The sequence below is a fragment of the Physeter macrocephalus genome, chromosome 11 (genome assembly GCF_002837175.3).
Source record: "Physeter macrocephalus isolate SW-GA chromosome 11, ASM283717v5, whole genome shotgun sequence".
NCBI lineage: Eukaryota > Metazoa > Chordata > Mammalia > Artiodactyla > Physeteridae > Physeter > Physeter macrocephalus.
The window spans coordinates 151,467,161-151,474,902 of NC_041224.1; positions in this window are offsets into that span (position 1 = coordinate 151,467,161).

Sequence of the window (7,742 nt, forward strand, 5' to 3'; positions counted from 1 at the left end):
AATTTCTGTTGACGAGGGTGTTCTGAAACAGTCGCTTTCATACCCTGCTAGTGGGAGTGTAGGAGTGTAAGCTGGTACAACAGCTAGGTAGAGCAATTGGCATTAACTCCTCTTTTACGAATCTATGCTTTAGATGTTCCCCAAATGTGCAAAATGAAACACTGGGCTGGCCGAAAAGTTCGTTTGGGTTTTGGTAAGAGGTGGAAAAACCCGAACGAACTTTTTGGCCAGCTCAATATATGCACTATTAACCATTGCAGCCATGTTTGAAAAGCAAAACATTATTAGCTACCTCAATGCCCATTCCTAGGCATTAAATTAATTGTGGCACATTCATATAATATAATGTATAATTATATACAGTATAATACAATGCAGTGAAAAAAGAATGATGAAGCTCTTTATGTGCTGATACAGTAGTCTCCAATATATATTGTTAGGCGAAAAAAGCAAGGTGCGGAAGGGTGTGTACAACGTTATACTTCGTGTACAAAAAGAGAGTTTATATGACTATCTGTGTATATATATTTTTTCCTTGTATATACATAAAATATCTCTGTATAGCACTAGAAAGGATGTTTCACTGTATATCCTTTTGTTTGTTTGGTTGGTTGTTTTTGGATATTCAACTATATGAAGGTATCATCTATTAAAACTTTAAAAAATGAAATAATAATAGGCCAAAATTTGTAAATAAGTCAGTTAATTAATACATTAAATAAAATCAATTTTCTTTTTTTTTTTTTAAATCAATTTTCTTAATAAATAATTTAATGGCCAGGTTTCTAAACACACGTATGCTTGTCTGTCTGTTCAATCTCTAATCCTCCTCTTTGATCCTTAACATAATCCAGTTTTATTTAGGCACCTGCTCCTCCAAACACACCCCCTGTGTCTCAGTCCACATCTGGGACTGCCTGGTCTAAGTGTACTTCTATTCCCATGGCCAGTAATTGGTTCAGGAGCCATAGCCAAAGTCAGTGTGTGGCATTGCCTTGAGAACAGGGATTGATTCAAGAATGCTAGAGGCTCCTGGAAAAGAAGTTTCCTTGGTCTTAGGAGAACCTCGCCCAAGTTGATGGCGTTTCTATATGAAACCAGTAACTGCTACAGCCATTTTGCGTCTGTGAAGCAAGTGGTCCAAGGTCAAAGCCAACACACAGAGGAGTCATCTCAGGGTACTGCAGAAAAATAGATCCAGAGCCACTAATTAAACTGTCTCTGAAGACTGCCCTACCCCCTGGACTTGCAGTTGTATGAAGCAATACTTTTCCTTACTGTTTATGTGAGTTTGAATTGAATTTTCTGTTACTCAAAGCCATAGGCTAATAATACCCAGATTGCACAGAAGAATATGTTTCCAAGCATCGAAGTGAAACACATGGGTAAGTCAGAAGGAAAAAAATGCCTTCTGAATTTTCTCAGACTTAGCAAACTGCCAAGGTACATGGCATGTGTTGACATAAAAACTTTCCAAATCAGGCTCTGAACTCCAATTAGAATATGGTACAGAAATAAGTTGGGGGGAAGGGGTGGAGGCACTGAGCAGAAAGATACCAAACATTTACAGTGGTTATGACCCAGTAGGGGGTCACGAAGTTTTATCTCCCTTTTCTATATTTTCTCAGATTAAAAAATGTGAATATATTATTTTTATGATGAAAAACTACATACCAGTCCAAAAGGCACCTTGGAAGCAGAATGGTAGAGAGGCTGGGCCAAGCAAACCCCCAATAAGATAATGTCAGGTTTTCAAATACAAGCCTGAAGGTTAAAAAAGTAAATAAATAAATCTTTTAAAAAGCTCTTCATAAATTAGAGATTAGGAAGTTTAAGAATTCCTTGTAAACCTGAGGCTGTTAGGAGTGAGGGATTTAAAATAAACAAAATGGAGAAAGCAAATTTAGAGTACAGCTGTAATATTTGAAGCAGAGTTCATTTTTCTCATCTTGAGACAATGATTTTCACAAATACTTCTGAGATGTCATATTTCTGATCACCCCTCATATGGAGTTTGTTTTCATTTTCTGGTAATTCCCACAGGCTGAGGGTCATTACACAATTGAGATTGAGAGGCTTTAGCATCTTCTGGACCAGGGAGAATTCTGGAGGTAGATGATAAGAATTTTTTTTCTGTATTAATCCACTGGCCATCTTTGAACAGTAGTAGAAGGGAGATGAGATTTCCATAAAGGACACTTGAGACTAGGGTGATCAGAGAGCTAAGAGGAAACCAGGAAGAGAAAGCAATGATCCAGAAGCAAAAAGATTACCTAAGATAGAGACTGAAAAGTGCCTGTTGGACTCTGCAACTAGGAAATCACTGGCAATTTGGGCAAGAGCAGTGATGAGAGTTAAGTTCAAGAAAGATGAGGAACATTGTTTCACCCTTAAGAGACTTGGCCGTGAAGGAGAGGAGAATGAGGGTGGAAGCTGGAGTAGACAGAAGGCTTAGGGACGAGAGGGCCTGTTTATAGGCTCAAGGAAAGTGCCAGTGGAAAGAGAATGCTTGCAGTGCCTAAGGGACCCAGGTTAACAGTATGGGTTAGAGAGTGCAGGAGATGGGGTGCAGACCACGGGTGGAACCATTTCCTTACACCCAGCGACACCTCTTCCACTAAGAGAAGAAAAAAAAGATGAACTCATGTGTAGATAAGTTTAGAAGTAGAAGGGCAGGAAATTGAGAGATTATAGTCCTATATCCTCTGTTTTCTTTGTGCTTATGGGAGTGAGAATGATATAGATGTCTTGAGAATATTGGTGAGATGTTTTTTAAGTCATTAAGAGGGATGCAACAGGTGTTGAATAAGAACCAAAGAACTGCCAGGAAGAATCCAGGTAGCAGCTGAGATTAGGACTTGGAATCTAGGGGTGTGCTAGGGGCAATAAAGGAAGATAGGTCCAGTGTTAGGTTTTGGTTGACGACAAGGGTGGGAGGTAAAGAAGTGAAAAAGCACTAGCCATGGAATGATTGAATTGCAAAACCACGAGACCTAAACTAGATAAGGAAGTTAGGGGAGGAGAAGTGGTTCTGGGTGTGGGGGTAGAGGGGTCAGGAGAAAGAAAAGAAGGAAGAAATTTTTTAAAAGGAAAGGTCAGAAACAGTGGTTCTCAATACCAGTTTGCAGAAGAATAGGGAGCTTATCAAAAATGCAGATATCTGGGCCCCATGTCAGAGATTTCAATTTAGTAAGCCTCGAGTAGAGCCTAGGGATCTGCATTATTTTTCCAAGTTATTAATTGCTTTTCAGAAATGGTTAATATGTGAATGACATAAAATTCAGAAAGTACAGAAGACATACAATGAAAAGTAAGTGTCTCACTCCTATGGTAACTTCTGCTGTCATTTTCTCAGATGTCCTATTAGGGACATTCAATACATAATCTTATTCTTTATATATATATACATTATATAATATATATGTATAACATATATATGACAAACGATAACATATTATGCATGCTGTTCCACACTTTTTTTTTCTTAAATTTATTTATTTATTTATTTTTAAATTTATTTATTTTTGGCTGTGTTGGGTCTTCATTGCTGGCGCGGTCTTTTTTTAGTAGTGGCGAGTCTTCGTAGCAGTGCGCGGCTTCTCATTTCAGTGGCTTCTCTTGTTGCAGAGCACGGGCTCTAGGCGCGTAGGCTTCAGTAGTTGTGGCACGTAGGCTTCAGTAGTTGGGGTGCATGGGTTCTAGAGCGCAGGCTCAGTAGTTGTGGTGCACGGGCTTAGTTGCTCCACAGCATGTGGGATCTTCCCGGACCAGGGCTTGAACCTGTGTCCCCTGCGTTGGCAGGTGGATTCTTAACCACCGCACCACCAGGGAAGCTCTGTTCCACACTTTTTAATTTCACTTAACTATGTATCTTAAAGATCAATCCATGTCGGTTCATTAAAAGCTACATAAATATTCTGGACTTCCCTGGTGGTGCGGTGGTTAAGAATCCGCCTGCCAACGCAGGGGACACGGGTTCGATCCCTGGTCCGGGAAGATCCCACATGCCGTGGAGCAACTAAGCCCATGCGCCGCAACTATCGAAGCCCGCTCTCTCTAGGGCCCATCCACCACAACTACTGAGCCTGAGCTCTAGAGCCCGTGAGCCACAACTACTGAGCCCACGTGACACAACTACTGAAGCACCTGCGCCTAGAGCCCATGCTCGGCAACAGAGAAGCCACCGCAAGGAGAAGCCCGCACACCGCAACAAAGAGTAGCCCCCACTCACTCAACAAGAGAAAACCCATGCACAGCCATGAAGACCCAGTGCAGCCAAAAAAAAAATAAATAAAATTTGAAAAAAAAAAGCTCCTTTACTATTCTATTGGCTGCTTGGAATTCTATTTTTTTAATATCAAAAGATGGAAAACAATGGGTGTATATATTAATTCTCTAATTCAGGGATTCCCAACACTGGAGGAGTTTTTCAACACCCTATGTATAGACGTGCCATAACTTGGAAGTCTACGTTTTTAACAGAACATTGTGATTTGGGTGGTTCATGGACTACACATTGAAAAACACTTGTCACAGGACTTGAGAGCATAATGAGCTTAAAAGATGGAAATACTTAGAGAAAGAGAGTGAGAAAACTAGAAAAACAGGGAGGTTTCACTTTGCATCGTGATCTCTACTGATCTTTGCTTGAGAGATTTTATCCTGACTGTGTCACTTCCCTGGGACATAGATGCAAAATATACTCTGTGCATAATTAGAAAATGCTTATGTATATCAACAGTTGCTGAATCCCAGGGACGATAAGCAAAGCAAAAGCAAAAATCAAAACCAAAACCGAAACCAAACCAAACCAAGTCAAACCACATGAACAAACAAAACTAGTAAGAAATACATTCCCATGTGCTGTCAAGGTTTCCATAGAGAAAGCTGTGAAAAATCTCCAAAGGAAAGATCTTTTTATTGCATCATTGGGATATTCATTTTTTCCCATTAGAAAAAAAGCCACAGCACTCAAAACTAAATGCAATGAGTCTACAACATTGAATTCCTCAGGATTCTTGAATTCTGCTTGGATTTTTTGACTTGGGTCTAGGACTAATTAAGGAAGTAGCAGACTCTGGCCTGAAACACAAGTTTATCTGATTCCACACCTCATTATCTTTCCACTACCAAACACTACTTCCCACCAAGGAATGTTCTTGGTGCTCCCTGCCAGGGAAACTAGATATCCAGCCTCCAGAGGTGACACCTCTCTCATTTCTGCATAACTTCAGGCAGATGCTCTAGATGGCACTGGTAACTAATCAAGTGAGCTTTTCAGGGAATCACCCAGCTTCATCAGTTGGCCCAATAGGTCCTGCTGGAATTATGCTACCCTGGCTGAATCAGAATGCTAAACAAGCTTCTTAATATAGTGTAGCTAAACACGTCAGACATCTGACGTAGAAGAATCCTTTAACGTCAAAAGATGGGGAATAATGCATGGGTATTTTGTTTATAATTCAGGGATTCTCAGTATTTGGGGAGTTTTGCAATATCCTATACACTTCCCCTTTCCTTCCATTGCCCTGCCCCAAAAGTGTTGTGTGTGAGTTTAAGAAAAGTGAATTGCATTTTAAAATATACATCAGAAGATACCCTTATGGGGCTTCCCTGGTGGCGCAGTGGTTGCGCGTCCGCCTGCTGATGCAGGGGAACGGGGTTCGAGGGGGAGGCCCGCATACCACAAAAAAAAAAAAAAAAAAAGAAGATACCCTTAGGATGATGCAAAACTATAGTGAGTTACTGAACTAGTTAGTGTCAATTAAAACATGTTCTAAAGTACTCATCATATGGACTTGACATTTTAAAAAAACAAGAGTAGATTGAGATGAGATTTCCAAGAAGGATGAGCTGCTCTCATTTTTTTTTTATTAAAAACATTTTTTTAAATACCTTCTTGTTCCCTTTTATTTTATTTATTTATTTTTGGCTGTGTTGGGTCTTCGCTGCTGTGCACGGACTTTCTCTATTTGCGGCAAGCAGAGACTACTCTTCGTTGCGGTGCGCGGGCTTCTCATGGCGGTGGCTTCTCTTGTTGTGGAGCATGGGCTCTAGGTGCGGGCTTCAGTAGTTGTAGCATGCAGCCTCAGTAGTTGTGGCTCACGGGCTTAGTTGCTCCGTGGCATGTGGGATCTTCCCAGACCAGGGCTTGAACCAGTGTCCCCTGCATTGAGGGAAGCCCAGCAGCTCTTATTTTACTTATTGATATTTAGCTCCATATCCAGATATTGGTATTTTACAATCGTATTATGTAAGACTTGGGAAGTTCCACACTCCTCCAACCCCTGCCCCAGCCACTCTTTGACTTTCATTTTCCTGATGTGTTATAAAGTGGTATATAGCTAACGACTAAAAAGAGAATCAGGGAAGAATTCTAGGGCACCTCCCGTCTCTTCCAAATTTCTTCACCTTTATTCCCTATTTCTTCTATGCTGGTGAAATTCTTTTGACTGTTGAAGAGTTACCAACTAAAAGCTAAAACAGATTAAAATCTTTAATTGAAAAGTCATTGCTTTCTGTGTTGCTTTATTTATTCAACTTACATCGACTGTCAATTGATCTTAACAGCTTGCTACTAGGCATTGTGTGACAGGTTGAGAAGTGCCCTGCCCTCAAGGAATGTACAGTTTAGTTGGAAGGATATAAAGAAGTACACATTTAGGTGCCAAAAGAATGGAACATATGAGTACTCTAGGCTGTTCCAAAAATAGATGAATGGGTTTGAAATAGTCATAATGAATCTTAGTAGGCAGATGGAGGAGTAAGGTTTTCTAGGTAAGGCACATGGCATCAGTAACAGTATAGAGGCAGAAATTGGTAAATCAATGGGCTGATAAATAAAAATAAATAAATGTGTATGCTGATATTCATGTTAAAAGGTTTTATGTTGGGGAATAACGGGAGCTAAGTTAGAGAAAATAGTGATTCAGGTTGTAGGGGACCTCGAATGCTTGGCTAAGGAGTGTGTCTTTAGTACTGTAGGCACCAGAAGGGAATTGAAAGCTTCTGAGAAGAGGAGGGGCATGGGCAAAGTGGATTGGGGAGATTAATTTGTTGGTGGAATGCAAAATGGTTTTGAAGAGAGATTGGAGGCAACCGGAGGCTATTTGGTCTGAGTTTATGAGTTTTCACCAGATTGATTGATCTGGCAGTGTAAAGGAAGGATTGAACAAAACTAAAACTAGGAAACTAGACGTGGAGGAGGGCGTATGAGGATCTAAGCCTGAGCGAGTGGGAAAATGTTGGTTTCACCAAGAGGAATAAATCAGAAGGACTGGTCTGGGGGGCATGTGTGTAGAGAAAGCCATGGATACCTGTTACATTTAGGTTGCCGGCAGGACATGAGGCTATGATGTCTAAGTGGATCACTGCTACCGCATTAACTGACCAGAGCTGCAGTCTGTATGCCCCTGCTCTGAGGTGGGCTTGGGTGGGGGTTATTAGAAGGTTTTGCACACTCAGCTTTGTCCCTTTCAGGCAGGAGAGAGCATCCACTGTCAGAGCCTTCCCAGTCCTCAAGGGGCCAGGTCAGGAAGTACAATTTTAATAGAATTAGCTGAAAGATGAACACATGTCAGGTGGTGGTTTGGCGGTAAGTCATTGCTGCTAACTTTGACAGGCTAAGTGTCACATTATTAATGGCTTTTATGCATGGCTAAGAGGGTTAACACTTAGCAAATTAGATTCCTCAGTTTTTATCCTGCTCTTGTATTTTATGGGTATGATAGGGTATGTTACCT